The 17,858-nt window shown below is 48.8% G+C and overlaps 1 long non-coding RNA gene across 1 annotated transcript; it reads left to right on the forward strand.

Moving 5' to 3' along the window:
* Nucleotides 1-11,364: 11,364 nt before the first annotated feature.
* LOC109698618 (uncharacterized) lies at nucleotides 11,365-16,999 on the forward strand. Its single transcript, XR_002213549.2, has 3 exons — nucleotides 11,365-11,479; nucleotides 11,895-11,972; nucleotides 12,919-16,999. It is a non-coding gene; the product is annotated as an uncharacterized lncRNA (long non-coding RNA).
* Nucleotides 17,000-17,858: the final 859 nt, after the last annotated feature.

Consider the following 17,858-nt stretch of genomic DNA (forward strand, 5'->3'; position numbering starts at 1 on the left):
GCCTCCAACTGCCATCCACCACCGGCCGATCTTCCCTTAAGGTCCCCTCTCCCTTGGTGAGTCCTCCTCGCACGCAGAGCTGTGGTCTCTCTCTCATTTCCTCGAAAACCCTAGCGCTAGGTTGCAGCTCGCTCTCGTCCCTGGGAAAACTGGGTTCCCCACTTGGGACTGTGGACATCCCCGTGGTCAAGACGTTCCCTCTGGGGGTTGTTTTCCACATTTCTCTCTCTCTCTCCTGAGGACCTGATATTTCGGGGATGCCCGCCATATCTCTCCTCAGGTCAGGCCTTCACCATGGGAGTTGGACCATCCCAAATTCCTTTAGACTCCCCAGTGGGATGTCTCCTGGCCAATCTTGGGCCCCTCTCCCTAACGCCTGATCTTAAGCCACAAAAGCTCATTTTTCTCTGTAATCAGGCCTGGCCCCAGTTGGACAATGCCTCCAAATGGCCACTTAATGGCACTTTCAATCCCAATATTTTAAGGGATTTATACAATCTCTGTGAGTGTGCTGGTAAATGGAAGGAACTTTCCTACCTCCAATCCTTTCCCTATTTCTGCATCAAACCCTCCCTCTGTACTTTCTGTTCCCCTGTGCAGATTCTATTAGCCTGTAAACCAGTTTCTAAATCAGCCAATTCCTCTCCCAAACCTCCTCCTTCCCCATGTAAACAGACTTCTTGCACTGCTTACCATAGCTATCTCCTCCTATCTTCCTGAAAAACTTTCCCCATCATGGAGTTAAGCAAGCCACTCCTTGCCAATTCTGGCCTCAATGTGGTTCCAGCTCTGGAGAGCTCATGCTCCCTTCCTGTGGGCTGAGACAAAGCCCCGGATTTATTTGGTGACCGGAGAGTGGAGGTTTCATTTCCTGAAAGCCTGCCAGTACCAATCAATGGGAGCAACCTACAGACACAGGTGATGGCTAATCCCTCAGGCCTGTGTCATGCCTCCAGGCTCTGCCTTCCCCTCCCTTACCTAAGATATCAAGACAACTTTCTGCCTCCATCATGGTCTCACCATGTGTCCTTTGTCTCTGTCTGCCTTCCCCTCCCTAGGCCTACTGGGACCCTGTCTCCCATGAAAAACCTGTAGCATGGTACCTTATGACTTAAGTTATTCCAACTAGTTTGCTAGGCCTCTCAGTCTAAAGTAACTTTAAATCAGCTGCTTTACAAAAGCGCTTGCAAAAACCTGCAGCTGCCGCGCTTATGCTCTAACTCTGCCTCCACAAGGGGAGGAGGGAAAGCAAACAGGCGCACCTGTGCACAGGATGCCGGCTCCCAGACACAGCAAAAATGCCTGCCATAGCTAGGAAAATCCATAGAGAGGATCCAGCAAATCCTGGCCACCAGCCACACGTGGCGATGGCTGTGGCCTGCTGCCACTTCCCCTAGAATAAACACCCGCAGAGTACACAGGAAGGGGGGAGGGGCAACGGGCCGCAGCATCAGGCCTAGGCAGTCAGGGTCATTTGTCCCAGGTGTGTGTGGAGGGAGTGGCGCCTTGCACAAGTCCTGCTCCTAGCCCTACCTCACGCCTCAGGGCATCAGACCCTTGTAAGTCAATTGTTAGCTCAAGGTTATAGTTCCAGAAATAACAAAATAGACATTACTGTGGTCTCTAAATTTCTCATTTAGAATTTTCTATACCTTTGGCCTCAGCATAAATTTTTCCCTCCAAATATTAACACTAGTTGTCCCATATGGCCCTGTTATTGGCCTGAAATGCCCTCTGAATGCCCTTCTCTAACTTTACAAATAATTTCTTTGTTAAAAAGGTAGCCTTTATTAAAGAGGCTGCCTGCTGTTAGCTAAAAGACAGGATCCTAACGTTTTGTTCTTTCTAGATGGGACCTGCATCTTCCAGTCTTCTGGCTGGTAGATGTTGGAAGCTTTGTACTGAGGTCGGCCTCAGTATGCCCTGGGTGACCAAGAGAAGTGGCCTTCACAGGGTTCCTTAAATTACAATAGATCTTTTCTATAAAAAAAAAAAGTAAACTGAGGTTCCCCTATACAAATTTCTCTCATTAGAAAAGCAATGGGTTCTGGCCCAGGCCACTCAGGTTGGAAATGATTATATGGCTCAGGCAGTAGAGTGCCACTTTACAAGCATAAAGTCCTGAGTTCAAGTCCAGTACAGCCAAAGTAAGAAATAATAATAATATTTGTGGCTGTGGAAGTAGCTCAATGGGAGAATGTCTGCCCAGCATGTGCAAAGCCCTGGGTTCAATTCCCCAGCATTACTAAAAAAAAAAAAAAAAAAAGGTAAAGAAGATAAGTGGCATTAATGTCACTTCAGCCATCTCAGTGGAAAAACGTAGTTTAACCTAGACCACATCCCTCATTCTTCAAGCGAGGAAACTGAGGCCCAGAACAGTTCAGAGATTTGCTCTCCAGAGTGTCAGGTGTCAATGTAAAATAACAACTTTACTTTACAGCAACAACCTATCAGAAAGCAAACCATGGTGGACTCAGAGTCACAGGTGAGAGAGGTTCTCCTCAAAGATAAATTTAACAGTCAGTCCCAGATATTCGTAAAAAACTCAGACTGTGGCTGAATGGAAAAGTCATTGAACCAAGTAATACAGCTAGCCATGTCTGTATTTACGGCTACGTCTGTATGTCCGGGACCTTACTAACAGGAGAGAAAAAGATAAGAGACACTATGGCCTCATTGCTGCTCTCAGAGAGGGCCCCACCCGACTGGGGACTGTATCCTGAACTTGCTACCATGGTGGACAGGAGGGGCACTTCTGCAGAGAATGCTTAAGGGAGGACAGCATGGGAGACAGCCCTGCCCCCAACCAGGACCCTGCCCTCTGCAAGGATAACCACTGGAGGTCTAAGTGCCCCCATCACCAGATGGAAGGCGAGGTGCCACCTTCTATGGATTGATGGGTCCAAGCCTCCTGTCCACATTCCACTTCTTGCATCAGTGTTGAGGAGCCATAATGGCAGAAAAACAAAAGGCCACTTTCCTCCTAGACAGTGGAGCCTGTTTCTCTGTTTTACCTTTTTCTCCTGGTCCCTGATCCAATGACAAGTTATCATTTGGGGCAAATCTGGCCAGCCCCTAGAGCACTAGTTTACCTGGCCTCTGGCCTGCTCTTGGAGAGACCTCCGCTTCTGTCACTCTTTCCTCATAGAACCTAAAACTCCAGTGTCCCTGCTAGGACAGGATTTACTATCTCAATTAAAAACCCACATTCTCCTCCCCCCAGGCAGCTATCTCTTGCTGCCCCCTCCTTCAGGAACAAAGAGATTCCACAGTGTGGACTGATGAGATGAGTGTAGGGTGAGCCAGGACGGCCCTCCCTATTCAAATAAAACTCAAAAATCCCTCACAGTTTCCACACCTAAAACAATATCCCCTCAAGCCTGAGGGACATGAGGCCTTATGCCTATCATAAATCCCTTAAAACAACAAGGGCTACTAGTTAATTGCTCCAGCCCCTACAATAAATTTAAAATTCTTATAAAAGTTAAATTTAAAATACAAGTTACAAAGTAAACAACTGGAAAGGATATAGATAGGTAATAAATGTATTTTTTGAAAAGTTAAAGGAAAAATAAATGTTTTAGGATAAGAAAGGATTTTGTAAAAAAGGGTTTATCCTAAAGATTGTTTCCAATAGGAGGGATAAGGACAAACCATCAAAGGGTTTAGTATGTTGTATGAAAGTCTGAGTAAGTTTGAAAAGTGCATAATAAGAAACTTCAGTGTGTGATAAAGTTAAAGTTAAATATAATCTAAGAGTTGCCTAAAAGATTTTTAGGGTCATGTCAAACTAAAATCAAATCCTCTATGTCTATAAAATAACAAGGTTATCTTAATATTGTTCTGCTCTGAGTAACATCTACAAAAAGCCATTACAAAGAAAGATTTTATCAAAGAAATTATTTGTATTTTCTGCTGATCTTGTCAAGCTTTAAGTACTACTAAATCAGGGTTCATTTACATATTTGCTTATGTGTCTTAAATGACCACCTTGTAACAGTGTTATACTTTATCTAAATATGGTACAAACATTTAAAAGGTTCAAAGTGTCAATTTATATAAAATAATGAGCTAAAGCTCTCTTTTATCCAAGAGTGTTACATTTAAATCCTGACAGCACCTGCCTCCCACAGGTCACCTACCTAGGTGTGGCCTTAAAGGGACAAACTCACTCCCTGAGACATAAATACATCAACCCAATCTTCCATTTCCCAACCCCCATACCATAAGACAGCTTACAGCTTTCCTGGCAGTTATAGGATTTTGCAGAATTTAGACTCCTAGGTATGTAGTCCCTGAACAGACACCTTTTTATGCTCCTCCTAATATTCCTATTTGGGTCTTAGATAATGTATGGCCACCCATTTCTCTCTCTGTAGTTGGAGGACTCTTGAAATTGTCTAGGGAAGAACATTTCACAGTGGTTCTCCTGGCCAATGCCCATCCTGATGCCTATGTTTCTCGCTCTCCTATTCTTGAGCTTCCTCCCTTGTATCACACTACATGTCTGCTATTGCTAATCAAAAATTTAACCAGTTGAACCTCCAGGGATACCAACCTCTCCAAAACCACGCTGAAAACTACTGTGAAGGCCCCATCCAGGACACCACAGGAGCCTGAGGATCCGCCCCACACAACGCCCCCTGCCAGCAGGAAGCAGTTAAAGAGATCGATGCTTCGCCCCAATTCCTGATCCTCAGCCCCCACCCTCATCATTATTAAAGAAAAAATGGGGGAACGAGAGAACAATAATGTCTCCATTTTGTGAATCGGCCAAAATTGCAGCCCCGCCCTTAAACAAACTCCCGCGCTCTAAGACAGCCCCACCCCTACCAGAGACTACTGCGCATGCGCTAACCTCCTTCCCCTCCCCCTTCTATAAAAGCCACTGCTCGCCCAGGCTCGGGGCTGCTCCATCTTTTCCCTGGCCAGCCTGGCAGTTTGGGCCTGCCATTAAACCTTGCTCTATGGAAAAAAAAAAAAAAAGAAAACCCAGCTGACTCTCTCCATTGACCTCTGAGAGAGAGTGCTAGTGAGGGGTTGATGTGTTGTTAAGCTCAGGAAGGGGCAGTCCTCTGAGCATCAGGGCTGACAACAGAAGTTGCTACGGGGATTCCCAAAGCCATGGCGAGGATGACAGGGTCCGCAAGGGCTACACCACTGATGGTGGTGCTTCACTGTCAGAAATGAGGTGGATGCACTTAGCTCAGTGAGTGGCCAGTTGGCTAGCAGCTGGCTGGACCAAAGAGCCAAGAAGGTGGTTCCCAGAACCCATGACCAAAGAGGTGGACTGGTGGGCAGTCAACTCAGGCATTGCCTGACTGTGCAATAAATAATACCCAGAATGGGTGACAAAGAGGCCGATGGTGCCCCCTTTCCAGCCCCTAAATCACAATTCCTTGGTCAGTCTCTGCTCCAGAGCCGGTCCTCAGACCCGGCGAAGACCGAAGGAGAGGCTGGTTCTCTGAGAATGGAGGTGTATGACTCGCGATCCTTCCCATAGGGATTTCCAGTCACTGCCTTGGGTGTCCATACACAAGGGCATGCGACCATCCAGGACGTTAGGATTGTGGGTCATGGGGCTGACATGGATAAGTGGGATCCCAGAGTCTCCAAAGCCCCTGGTTGGTGAGGTGCATGTGGAATGAGGACTCAGCTCTGCTCTCGGGTCCTCCGGCTGGTTTCCTAAGGTGCAGAGGGTGGAGGTGCTGGCAGTCAGCAGAAGCCCCTGTGGCTCCTTACCTGTGGGGTAAAGGTCTCAGCGTGGGAGGGGAACTGGAATGCTCTGAAACTACTCCTCATCTGGCTGAAATAACAAATCAAATATGATCAGTGCAACCCTCACAAAATCCAGGATTTCAGGTATGCTGGCTCCTGTCATATGTCCATTTGAATTCACAAGGCTGGACCCTGTAATAACTAGACACATGACGGCAGTGACAGTGGCTTATACAAATGGGACCAAGCAGCGTCTCTTCTGCTATGGTTTTGATAAGTGTCCTCCAAGTGCCATTTGGTAAAGGTGTAGTGCCATTTGGTGCTCTTGGGAGGTTTTGGAGCCTTTGAGAGGTAAGGCCTGATAGGAGGAAGTTGTGTTATTGGGAGCATGTCCTCAAAGGGGATTGTGAGACTCTGCTCTCTTCTTCTCTCTTTGTTCCATGAGGTGAACATCTTTGTCACATGCTCTCTACCACGAGAGCCAAATCAACAGGGTCCACAGATCATGGACTGAAACCTCCAAAACTGAGCCAAAATAAACCTGTTCTCCTAATAAGTTAATTTTCTCACGTATTTTGTTACAGTAGCAAGAAGCTGTCTAATACACCATAATAGCTGATTTGTCAGAGGCAGTCTTGGGTAGCACAGATTCACCCAAGTTAGGGGCATGGCTTGTAGCCATCCCTCTGGGAATGCTCTTCTTTCGATTCCTACAAGAATCAGGGACAAATGCATTTGCATTTGTGTCTTATAGACAATCCAAAAGGGGGCTGTACTGTTTGATCATTCCATGAACAGAGGATTTGTGTACATTGGATTCTACCTACAGATGCCTTGTCTCCCAGGCTTCACACCACACACACACACACACACACACACACACACACACACACACAGAGACACTCAGCTGCAGCAGCCCTGGAAGCTTCATATCTTCTGCATCCCACCACAGTCACCCTTGATGTGCCCCTCCCAAATTCGCCCACCTGCTTCCTGCCAGGCCTTTGGCTGGCAGCCCAGATGAAGGATTTAGAATCAATCCCACTCTTACAGGCGTGACCCATGGGGCACTGGAAAGGGCCTGAACTCCTAACAGGTCTGACATGTTCAGGGCTGGGTTAGTGTCTTCTGGGGCCTCACAGGCACCAGGAGCCAAGAGAAACCTGGCAGGGGAGGACCCCAGGCAGGTCCCAAACCCTTACCAGCAGCCCTGTAAGTGGAGGACTCCAGGTACCGAAACAGCCTTTGCCCATGAAACCCACCTGTTGGTTGTTTTTTAATCAACACTGTAGAAATGAAGAGGGGCATTTTTCTTAAGATCAGCTTTGGCCTTTCTATGCACTGGTGTAAGTATTATTTACCCTAAAGTTTCTGAAGGCTAAAGGCATTCCTTTTTCTCAGAGTGGGTCATGTCCTGGAGGCTGGGAAGTCCAGGGTCAAAGGGCTGCATTTAGTGAGGGCCTTCTTGCTGTATCATCCTGTGGCAGGAGGCAGAAGGTCAAGAGAGGGAGCAGAGGGGTGTAGAGGAAGGGGCAAAGGAGGCCAAAGTCATCCTTTTATCAGGAACCTGCTCCCACAACAACTAGTCCCCTCCCTACATAATGGTATTAATCCAATTAATGAGCACAGAACTTTCCTGACTAATTACCTCTGCTCAACACTGTTCCCTCACATTTAAGCCATACCCTGCACAACCTGGGCACCCCCTGGAAAGATCAGGCTTTGTGTTTAAGGAGGAAAAGGCCTTGAAGAGAGAGGTCCTATACATCCAAGGTCTCCATCAAGAAGCACCCCTGACTCTAATAGCCCTGGGGGCAAAAGAGGGTCTTTGGTGGGGAGGCTGGGGGATAGCAGCAGAGCCCTGGAGTCTGTCTGCACAAAGACAGAACTGCAGCCCAACTACAGCGGGTACACGCAACAGAGGTGGGCATCCCACATAGGCCCCAGCTTTGATGGACCTGCTGGCGGACAGACCTCTTCCAGCCTTGACACTGTGTTGTGAGGATCACCTTTGCTTACTTCTCCTCCAAGATAATTTGGATTCAGGCAGACCTGAGGGGCAGTTTCTGGCCCTATGGAAACTCAGGATGGCAGCAGCCCTATCCACCTCATGAGGCCTGGGGGAGGGGGTGGGGGATGATCCCACTGCTTGCTAGCCTCATCTGCTGGGAGGGTTATGTAATTTATGTAAACCAAAGCTCTGGATTTATAAAATGGGATTAAAATTGCCCCTCCCCCACCCCTGCCCCACGGTTTTGTGAAAGTGAAACTGGGTAAGAAAGGTCAAGTTCTCTGCTTGGTACCAGCTGCAGCATGGGAGGTAGGATTTTATCTGAGCGGAACGGTCCAGGCTCCATGCAGGATTGTGGCCTCCAAGCCTGGCAGAGGACATGGTCAGATACGGCTCAGCCCCTGCAGGCTTCCGTAGAGCAGCAAAGCACTCTTGTTGGAGGACTATGTGATGAAGCCTGTGTGTTCCCCAGAGCAGATGGAGCTCCCAGGGCTGCTGGCAGAAGCTTCTCTGGAAACAGAATCCATCCAGACCGGTTCTGAACCCAAAATATTCTCCACTCCTTGGGGGTAGAGCAGCATGGCCGGCTGCTCCCCCTGTGCAGGCTCCTGGCCAAGGTGAGGCTCCACCTGGCGCTTGGGCATGTGGCACTGAACTCCTCCACCTGCAGGGGCAGGATGTAGTGGAGGCCTTGGGGTTTCTTTGAAACCACCCTAGTAAGGTGGGAGTCAAGGGCCAAGGAGGGTGGCGTTTCTGAGAGCAGGATGTATGGGATTCTACCTGCCCACGCCTGAGCCCAGCCTTACCTGCCTGGATCCTGGATTTTGTCCAGGACTCTACAAGAGTTCTTCTTCCCAAGCATTGTGGTTTAATTTTTTTCTTTTAATTTCCAGTGACAGGCCAGCCTTCCCGTACAGGCTTCCTGAAGGCTTCCACTACAAACTCCAAGTCCAAACTTCTCAGCCTAGGAGCCAGGTTTCCCACCATCTGGGTCAACCAGGCCTCTGCCAAGCCAATCACCTGCGGTTCCTGAAATAAGGAGGACACGGTTCACTCCACCCTCCCCCCCACTGTGGGAAGGCTGGGCTTTACATTGGGAAGCCCACCTGTTCCCACACCCCATGGCCCAGTGGGTTCAGAACTTCTGTTCATGCCAGGCTACTACCAACACTATAGGAATCACTGACACAGACTTTCAGGCCATATCTACTACTGATGAAGTCCCCACCAGGGCCATATGCCATTTCATTCTTCATGTGAATCAATCATGTTATTAGTTTTATTTTACCCTTGAGGTTTCTGAAGGCAAAACCAAAAAAGGTAAGGCTGAGATTGAAAACTTGGGCCACTCAGAGCCTCCCTGCGGTCTCCAGGTCACCTGAGGAATCCCTTGTGTCCCTCTGTCCAAGGCCATCCTCCCAATCAAGCTTTGCAACCTAGGAGGTCATTGTGCCAGCATTTGTCAGTTGTTGCCAAGACACTGGGCTGGGGAAGCAGAAATGGATGGGCTGTGGTCCACCACCCCTCACTGGGAGCCAAAGGCCACAACATGGCAAAAGTAAAGGGAGCCAAGAGGAGGGCAGGGAAGGTATCCAGAGAGGTTCTTTCACCTCTTGGCCACAACAGATGCCAGAGCCAGGCACACAGAAGAGACCATTACTAGGGGGACCATGCCCAGTCTTTGGCCCATATGGTCACAGAATGTGAAGTGTCCAGCCCCAATCTAGATCCTTTTTGCTTTCTACTGTTCTAGGACTTACCTGAGTGTCTGTACCAGCTCAGCCCAGGGGACTGCCTTAGACACCCTGTCCACTGTGTGACATCTGGGGCTAGCTTTTGTTCCTGCATTGAACTGTCAACCTGAACTTGGCTAAGTCATGAGTTCATTTCCTAAGTAACATCTGAGACAGAGTGCATGATAAAGAAAAGAGGTCATTTAGGTTCGCAGTCTTGGAGGTTGGGAAGTCCCAAGTAAGGTGGCTGCTTGTGGTGAGGACCTTGTGCAGCTTCCTAAGATGGCAGAAGTTGAAAGAGGAGAAATGTGCATGAGAGAAACTGGGCCTGAGCTCCTGCCATACTTAACCAACTCCTTTGAGAAAGGCATTCATCCTTTCACGAGGGCCTGCCTCTGTGACCTGAACCCTTCCCACACTCCTGTGTTAAAGGATTCAGATGTTAATGCATGATCTTTTAACAAATACATTGAAGTTACAGTGTACTCCAGTAATGAAGAACTTTTGGGTTCATGTCTGAATGTGGGGTGAGCTGCTATTATCCTAGTTCTGCTCCTAGGATCAAAGGAACTCCACTTCTGTTCCCCTGCTCACTCTCCTTGTGTTTCCCCAGATCCTCTTCAGTGTATTTCTGATGAAAATATCCAAGCAACAAAATCACAGGGTAGCTCTACACCATCATCATCAATGACAACATTCTCTAGAAGGTGACATGGTAACAGGACATCTTTCTCACACTCCTCAGACCTCAGAGGACCCTATCTGGCTGACCTCTGTACTTCTGTTGCACAGCCCATCTCTTCAAATAATGATGTATTATTTCTTATGACTCTGTGGGCCACTACAGTCACGTGGCATTGACTGGGGTCATAATTGTTACCATATATAGTGGGTAGCTGCGTTAGATTGGAAGGTCCAAGAAGTTTCCTTCACTGTTCTGTGCTTTGGTGGTCCTCCACATCACCTCTCTATGTGATTAACTTGGGCTTCCTTGAAGCACAGTAGGCAGTGGACGGATGGGTCTATGTGCCCTGGAGCCACGTGGCTTGTGACATCATTCTTTGGAGACCCATCTATATTACATGTACCTGGGTAAGTGTTGTCTGAGCTCTCCCATGACCACCATGGACTCCTGTGCATTCCAACAGCGTTAGACAGGAATAGCGTTAGGCAGATAGTGACAAGCTGAGCAGATCCCCTGAAGTGAAGGAGCCTCCAGGTACAACAGCAGCAGGAGATGGGAAAAATCTTTCCTTAATTCAACCACTTGGGCTCCCCTGAGTGCTCTGCTCAACTAGGCTTTGACCTTGGTTTGCATACACTCAGACTCTCAGCACAAGTGATTTTGTCTGCTTCTCCCCCTACCCACACACTAAAAGATGTGAAAAATACTTGCATAATTGCTAGCAGCTCAAGGCCATATCCTTCGGATGATGAAGCCAGTAGCTGTTAAGTGCTAGGCAGATAGACCCTTGAATGCTCTGGGAGCAGAGCAATTGTTAGTCCATGCTCTGCCCTTTGAAGATGGAGAGCTTCCACCACCCAGAACTGTCTCCACAGGGACCTAGAAGCCTCTCTTTGAAATGCAAACATCCAGGAAGTTGCTCTAGTTCTTGCCCCAGACCTTGTGGAGGGAAGGGCCCGACTGGCCTGGGCCCCTTGCTCTGACCTGCACCACAGCCTCCTGGCAACGGAACCAAGAGATATGTAATAAATTGTAAACATTTTTGTTTGGATCTTAAATGTCCCCAGAGGCTTATGTTGAAGGCTTTGTCCCCAACCTATGGTATTATTGGGAGAAGGTGGGAACTCTAAGAGGTTAGAGGAAGGAAGTGAAGTCATTGGGGGTGTGCCCTTGAAAAAGAAAGTGGGACCCCAGTCCCTTCCTCTCTCTCTTTGCTTCCCAGCTGCCATGAGGCAAACAGACTTCTGCCACATGCTCCCAACCATGATGTTTGCATTACCAGAAACTTCAAAGAAGTTTGGCCAAGTGACCATGGACTGAAGCCTCAGAAATGTGAGCCAAAACAAACCTTTCCTCTTTATAAGTTGTTTATCTCAGGTACTTTGCCACAGTTACAGAAAGCTGACTAATATACTATAGTCACCCTACTGTACACCAGAACAGTAGAACTTATATCTCGTTACTATTTCCCTAGTCTTCCCTCTCATATCCCCTTCCCAGCCTCTGGTAACCACCATTCTATTCTATTTCTATGAGATTGACTTTTTTTTTTTTAAATATTTTACATATGAATGAAAACATGTAGTATTTGTCTTTCTTTCTGGCTTATTTCACCTAATATAATGATTTCCAGTTCTGTCCATGTTGCCTAAATGACAAGATTTCCTTCATTTTCATGACTCAATACTATTCCACAGAGTGAATGACTACATTTTCTTTGTGTATTTATCTCTCTTTGAATACCTAGGTTGATTGCAGGTCTTGGCTACTGTGAATGTTTGAGGTGGTGGATATACCTGATTTGATCACTGGACATTGTATACAGGTATGGAAATAGCACACAATTATTACATGTTAATTAAAAATGAAAGAAGATAGAGAAGCCTGTTTCTTTTCCAGATAAGCACCAATTAGCACATCCAAAGGGCCCACTTTCAGAAACCAATCCCCCCATAACAGCCCATGGGGTCTTTCCCGGAGCCCACCCCTGGCTGTACTGAGCCTTTGTTTTGGGGAAGTTGAGCTGAGTTCACTTGTCATAGCTGTTACTGAATGGTCTGTCCTTGCTGTTTTCACTGGAGTTCGACTTTGTTTATGTTTGACTGTGGCAAGAGGACTGTACTGGAGGGAACCACGTCATTGTTACCTGCACGTGTTCTGGGGAGGCCTGAGCCACCTCCCTTGTCTGTGCCCCTTTCCATCTTTGAGGCATGTCTCCAAGGATTACTGACATATAAAATAATGCCTTTTTGGTCCCTGGCGATAGTCACAGAACCAAAGGGGTTGAGGTGTGAACACCCTTGGGAGGTGACCTGTCCCCATGCCTCCTTAGGGAAGCCCAGGGAGGCGCCAGGACCCTGGCACTTTGACCATTCAACCTCTGTATGTGCATGTGTGTTGCCAGGGATGGAACCCAGGGTCTCATGTATGCTAGGCAAGCACTTTCCCTTGACTGACAGCCCCAGCCCCCCAGTTGATAGTTTTTTGTTGAGAGAAAAACTATTGAGGAGTGGACTCAGTGAAAAAGTGGGTCAGAGTCTGGGGCAGGGGCACCAGTGAGGGGGGACTGCCCAGATGCTGCTTGGAAAGAGGAGAACCAAAGGTGAGTCTCCGGCTTCTATCCTGCACCTGCCCACCCGAGTCCATGACACGATTACGTGCATCTCCAAGGATGAAGAATGGTAGGCCCCATCCCAAACTGCAAACACAAAACATGCGCTTACTCTCTATTTCTTCCCTCCCTCCCTCCCTCCCTTGTTCCTTCCTTCTAGGTGTCCAAGCTGGCTCAAACTCTAGATGCTTCTGCCTCCTGGGATTACAGGTATGCACCATGTCTGGCTCACCGTGTGCACTTCTGCTGGAATGAAAACAGCTTCTTTCTAGACCTCCGAAGTCCGAGGTGCCACCTTTACAGTGACCCTCCCTCAGCCCCCCACCTGCCTTGGCATGTCTGCACGGCCTGGTTCTGCTCTGAGACCTGCTCAGTAACAGTAGCAACAGCCTCGTGAGACACATCTAGAGAGCCTTGTGGTAACACAGTGGTGTCCCACGCCCAGGACAGGAACAGTACTCCTCTGCCCCCAGCCCTGGGGGCAGGTGGGGCCCTAGCTCAGGTGTGCGAACAGCTCAGGCAGGGTTGGCCGTAGAACAGAGCCAAATGACAAAGAGCCCAGGCCCCATTGTCCCTAAACAAATGCTATACTTCCTCTGGCAAAGGTGGGTCTTTTGGGGAGATAAAAATGGTCCTGCACCAGCAAAGGTTTTTTTTTTTTTTTAATTTCCTTTAAAACAAATACCACAGCCCATCCCCCCACCTCCACCCCACAGACAGTGAGAAGGAGGCTGGACTCTTAGGCCCAGCTGCAGTAACATTGTGTGTTTTTCTCTTCTTGTGGTTTCTACCCTGGTTAGGCAACGTTTCGTTTCTGCATAATGACCAAGGACAGGGCCAGTCTCCTTCCACAGTCTCAAAATTGGTTCAGGAGCTGGGGAGGCTCTGGGCAAGCACTGGTGCTCCCCAGCCTGTGCATTCCCTGGCTCTGTCTGAGTCACAGACTAAGGCAGCAGTAACACTCCCCCTCCCCACTTCCCCCAGCAAGGCTGGCAGAGGAATGTTCCAGTAAGATTAGGACACAGTGAATGTCTAACCCTGGGCACTGTCCCCAGGACAGGTGCCACATTTATCACCATTGCACGGCCCTGGCATCTGGAACGGGGAAGGCCCGGGCTCTGCTGGCTGGCACCCCCTCTCCAATCGTCTGGACTGGCCTAGGCTGAGGCCTCACGATTTCCCGCCTTCCTGGAAGTCAGCACTGCCCAGTTCCTTTTCTCAGCTCTCTTTCTCCCACCCCATGGCCCTAGATGACCTTGTGCCTCTTCTGAGGGCCACCCAGGGAGTCCCTGGCAGGTGCCATGTGCTCATGGCTTGTTTATCCATTTAGGGAAGTCACCATGGGGTGAGCAGGAGCTGTAGACTAGGGCTGGAATCTTGGGGCTCAGGGCCCTCTCCTGGGCTCGCTGATGCTGTCACCCCTGACAAACTGCCCTCCCACAGTGTCTCCAGGGCCCCACTCCTCCTGCCTCAGATCAGGCCCTGATCAACCCTGGCTTCGGCCACAGCACTGATCTCCACATTCCCAGCCTCCTGCACAGTTTGGGTGGCCTGTGACCCTAAACCATGGTCAGCTAAGGAATTTGTTGCTTTCCTGGAGGATGATGTACTGGCCAGGCAACTTGCCCTTCTTATTACTTGAGGGAAGGTCCCAATGCGGGTGGCTATCACCACGAGGAAGGCCCAGAGGACGTCCAAGGTAGCTGAGCCCAACCCACAATGATCGAAAGCCTTGGTGACAATGGGTCTCTGCTCCCTTGCAGCCAGATACGTCCCAGCCACTGCCCAGTGGGCCCTGGAAGCTCCTGCAGTACACACATTAAGGGAGGGATCCTCCAGCTCCCCCCCATCCCTGAAGCCTCAAGGACAAGGCCAGGGCTAGGGGAAGTCTGGCTGGGCTCAACCAGTTACTTTGTAACCAGCCAATTACAAAGGTACTTTTTTTGTTTTTCTTTTTTAGCTGTACTAGAGTTTGAACTCAGGGCCTTGTGTACTTGCTAGACAGGTAGGTGCTCTACCACTTGAACCACACCTTCCAGTCCTTTTGGCTTTAGGTTATTTTTTAGATAGGTCTCACGTTTTTGTCTCAGATCTTGATCTTCCTACTTCTGCCTTCCATGTAACTGAGATTACAGGCATACACCACATACCTGGCCCTTGAAGTTGCTTTCTTACACATATGTTCTCTGCGCCCCTTTGACACTCCCTGTTCCTGCATGTCACACACAAGGCACCCTCAGAACTGTCCTTCCTGACTCCTCATACCCACTACTCAGTGCTCAGTCCAGGCCAGAGGGATGGCAGCCTACTGGAGGCCTGGGGCCCTCATATAGGCTCCCTAAAGATGCTACCACTCCTTGTAGGTATGCGCACATGGTATGTGTGTGTGAGAGAGAGAGAGTGAGAGAGAAAGAGAGACCCACATTCTCAGCACAAAGCTCAGGACCTTAAAGTAACCCCAATGCCTGCCCCTCATCCCTACCCCCTTCTCAGTACTAAAATTCTTTGGCTGCTACTAGTTTGGGTTTTTCCTCCAGATCCTGGGCTAGTAACTGATCTGAGGCCTACAGCCTGCCAAGTTCATGTGTCTCCTGAAAGCTGCCCATAGAAGGAGGGAAGAGGGAGGAGCCACTGGCAGGCCTAGGTACAGCTCAGATGGGGACAAGGCTGCTTGTTTTTGAAGCAGGTATAGGAAGTCCTTTCTGACCACCAAGCAGAGCAGGGTTGAGCACTCTATGTAGCTCAGATGCCCAGAGCAGGCTATGAAGCTCTGGCAAGAGGGACAGGAAGGGCACCCCCCCCCCACCATGGTAGGACCCTGCAAGGAAAACTCAACTGGACTCAGGCCTGGTCCCCACTTTGTGAGTGGGAGCTCAGCGTGGGAACAAGAAAAAAAGAGCAACTCTGGAACCTACAACCACAGTGGGTTTCAGTTCAAGCAGAGTTTGCGAAACCCTGGCTTGGTGCCAGGCAGGGCGCTCAGCCCTGGGAAGGTGCCAAGAGGAGGTGGGGTAGGCCTGCCCTCCTCGTCGTCTGTTCTGAACAGATGGCAAGAGGAAAGGCTGCCCACAGATACACGTAGGGGGTCGATCCCCAGAGAAAAGATCCCTAGCAGGTCAGGTGGGGCAGGGAAGGTGGGAAGACGGGGAGGAGACAGACTGTGCTGACTGGCCATGTGGCTGGAGCTTGAAAGATGGAAAGGAAGGTGACTGGGGTCAGATCAGGGCAGGAGTCGGAGTCTGCTTGCTGCTCAGTTGAGACTTTGCAGCAAGCAAGAGGTTTGGGAAGATGGTATCAGGGTGGGACAGCATTGTGAAGACGGATTGTCTCGGGCCCCTAGGGATAAAATGGGCCATTTTGGAGAATTTGCAGCAAGTCCCTGAGTCCCCTCAAGTGTCATGGGGAATTACCCATCCACGTTTCCAGGTGGAAATCAAGCCCTAGCCGCCCTCCTTGGGTTGTGATATATCATACATTATAGGACGTGTTTATTTCACTTTCCAGAGTCTTCATGCATTGGCTAGATTTCCTATAGCAAAGCAATTCTGTCAATTACACATGATTTAGGTCTTTTGCAAGCAACCAGTTCTAGCTGGCTTTTTAAGAGAAGAGGAAGTTGGGACAAAAAGCCACACTGGAGCTGCAAAGAGTCCCAAAGCAGGGTGTGGTGGTCTAGGGACCAGACTGGGGTGCTAGAAGGATGCAGGGTCCTCCAGCCTCTTCTCCTAGCTCTCTGCATTCCTGTGACTCTCCTTTCTCTGCAGCATCCTGCCAGACCCTGCCTTGGAAAAAAAAAGTTGCCTCTGCTAACAGATCAGGATCTCCTGAGCCTGGTTCCACACTCCTGAGGAGGAGGCTCTGGTTGGTCTGACTTGGGTCAGGGGCCATCCCTGGACCAATCCAATATGGCTGGTGTGGACCCAAGTCACACTGCAAAAATGAACCCCCTAATCTGGATCCAAAGGAGTAGATCCCAGGAAGGCCAGGTGTGGAGATACATGCCTATACTATCAGCTACTTGGGAGGCAGAGGTAGGAGTGAGGTCGGAGAGACCAGCTCTGGAGGAAAATGTCAACCCCTATCTAAAAAATAACTAAGCGAAAGAGCTGGGGATGTGGCTCAAGTGGCAGAGCACCTGCCTAGTAAGCATAAGGCCCTGAGTTCAAAGCCCAGTACTGCCATTAAAAAAAAAAAAAAGTAGACTCCAGGAAAGTGTAGGTGGTGTTGAGGATGTGGGACAAACACACACACACACACACACACACACACACACACACTATATATATATATATATATACATACAACATACATAATACACACAACATACATAATACAGACAACATACATAACACACAATACACACACCATACATAATACATACACAACATACACAATACACACAACATACATAATACACACACAACATACATAACACACACACATACACGTACAAATACACACCCCAGAACCTAAATTATTTAGTAAAAATTGCACATGTTTGTGTGTTTGCCTTCCAAGATCTCAGCGCTTTTATGAGCTATGTCTATAGGTGGACAGCTACAGATTTAGGGCTAGGTGAGTTTCTTGGTTTTTGTCTGGTGAGCAGTGTGACTTCCTGTCACTGTTCAGTTTGGACAGTATTTCATTATTAGGGTTTTCCTGATACTCTGGACCATGTCAGGAGGGTAACAGTGTAACACTGGTATTTCTCCCAGCTCATAAGGACTTTCCCCAGTCAAAGGGACCTTAGCTGACAGGTCACAATAGGTCATTGTCACCTGCCTTAGAAAGACAGCTTAGAATTAACTTGCCCCTGGATGATTCCTTCTCTCTCTTTCTCCCTCCCTCCCTCTCTCTTTCTAACTCTATAAGAAAACATTTTCTCCCAAGCAAAATCCTCTATGAAATTGTAAGTGTGCCAGGGTGTCCCTGGAGACAGGGACAGATGGCTTAGAGGAGCTTCTGTCCTCTGTTCTTACTCCTTCCCTGGGGTGAATCCTGCACAAACCTTGAAACCAGATTAAAAAATAAATAGACTTCCTCCCCGCAACAGGAGCTCCCTCCTCCCTCAGGCTGCTGCTACCTCCTTCTTCTCCACAG

Source organism: Castor canadensis, chromosome 19 (genome assembly GCF_047511655.1).
Source record: "Castor canadensis chromosome 19, mCasCan1.hap1v2, whole genome shotgun sequence".
NCBI classification, from domain to species: Eukaryota; Metazoa; Chordata; class Mammalia; order Rodentia; family Castoridae; genus Castor; species Castor canadensis.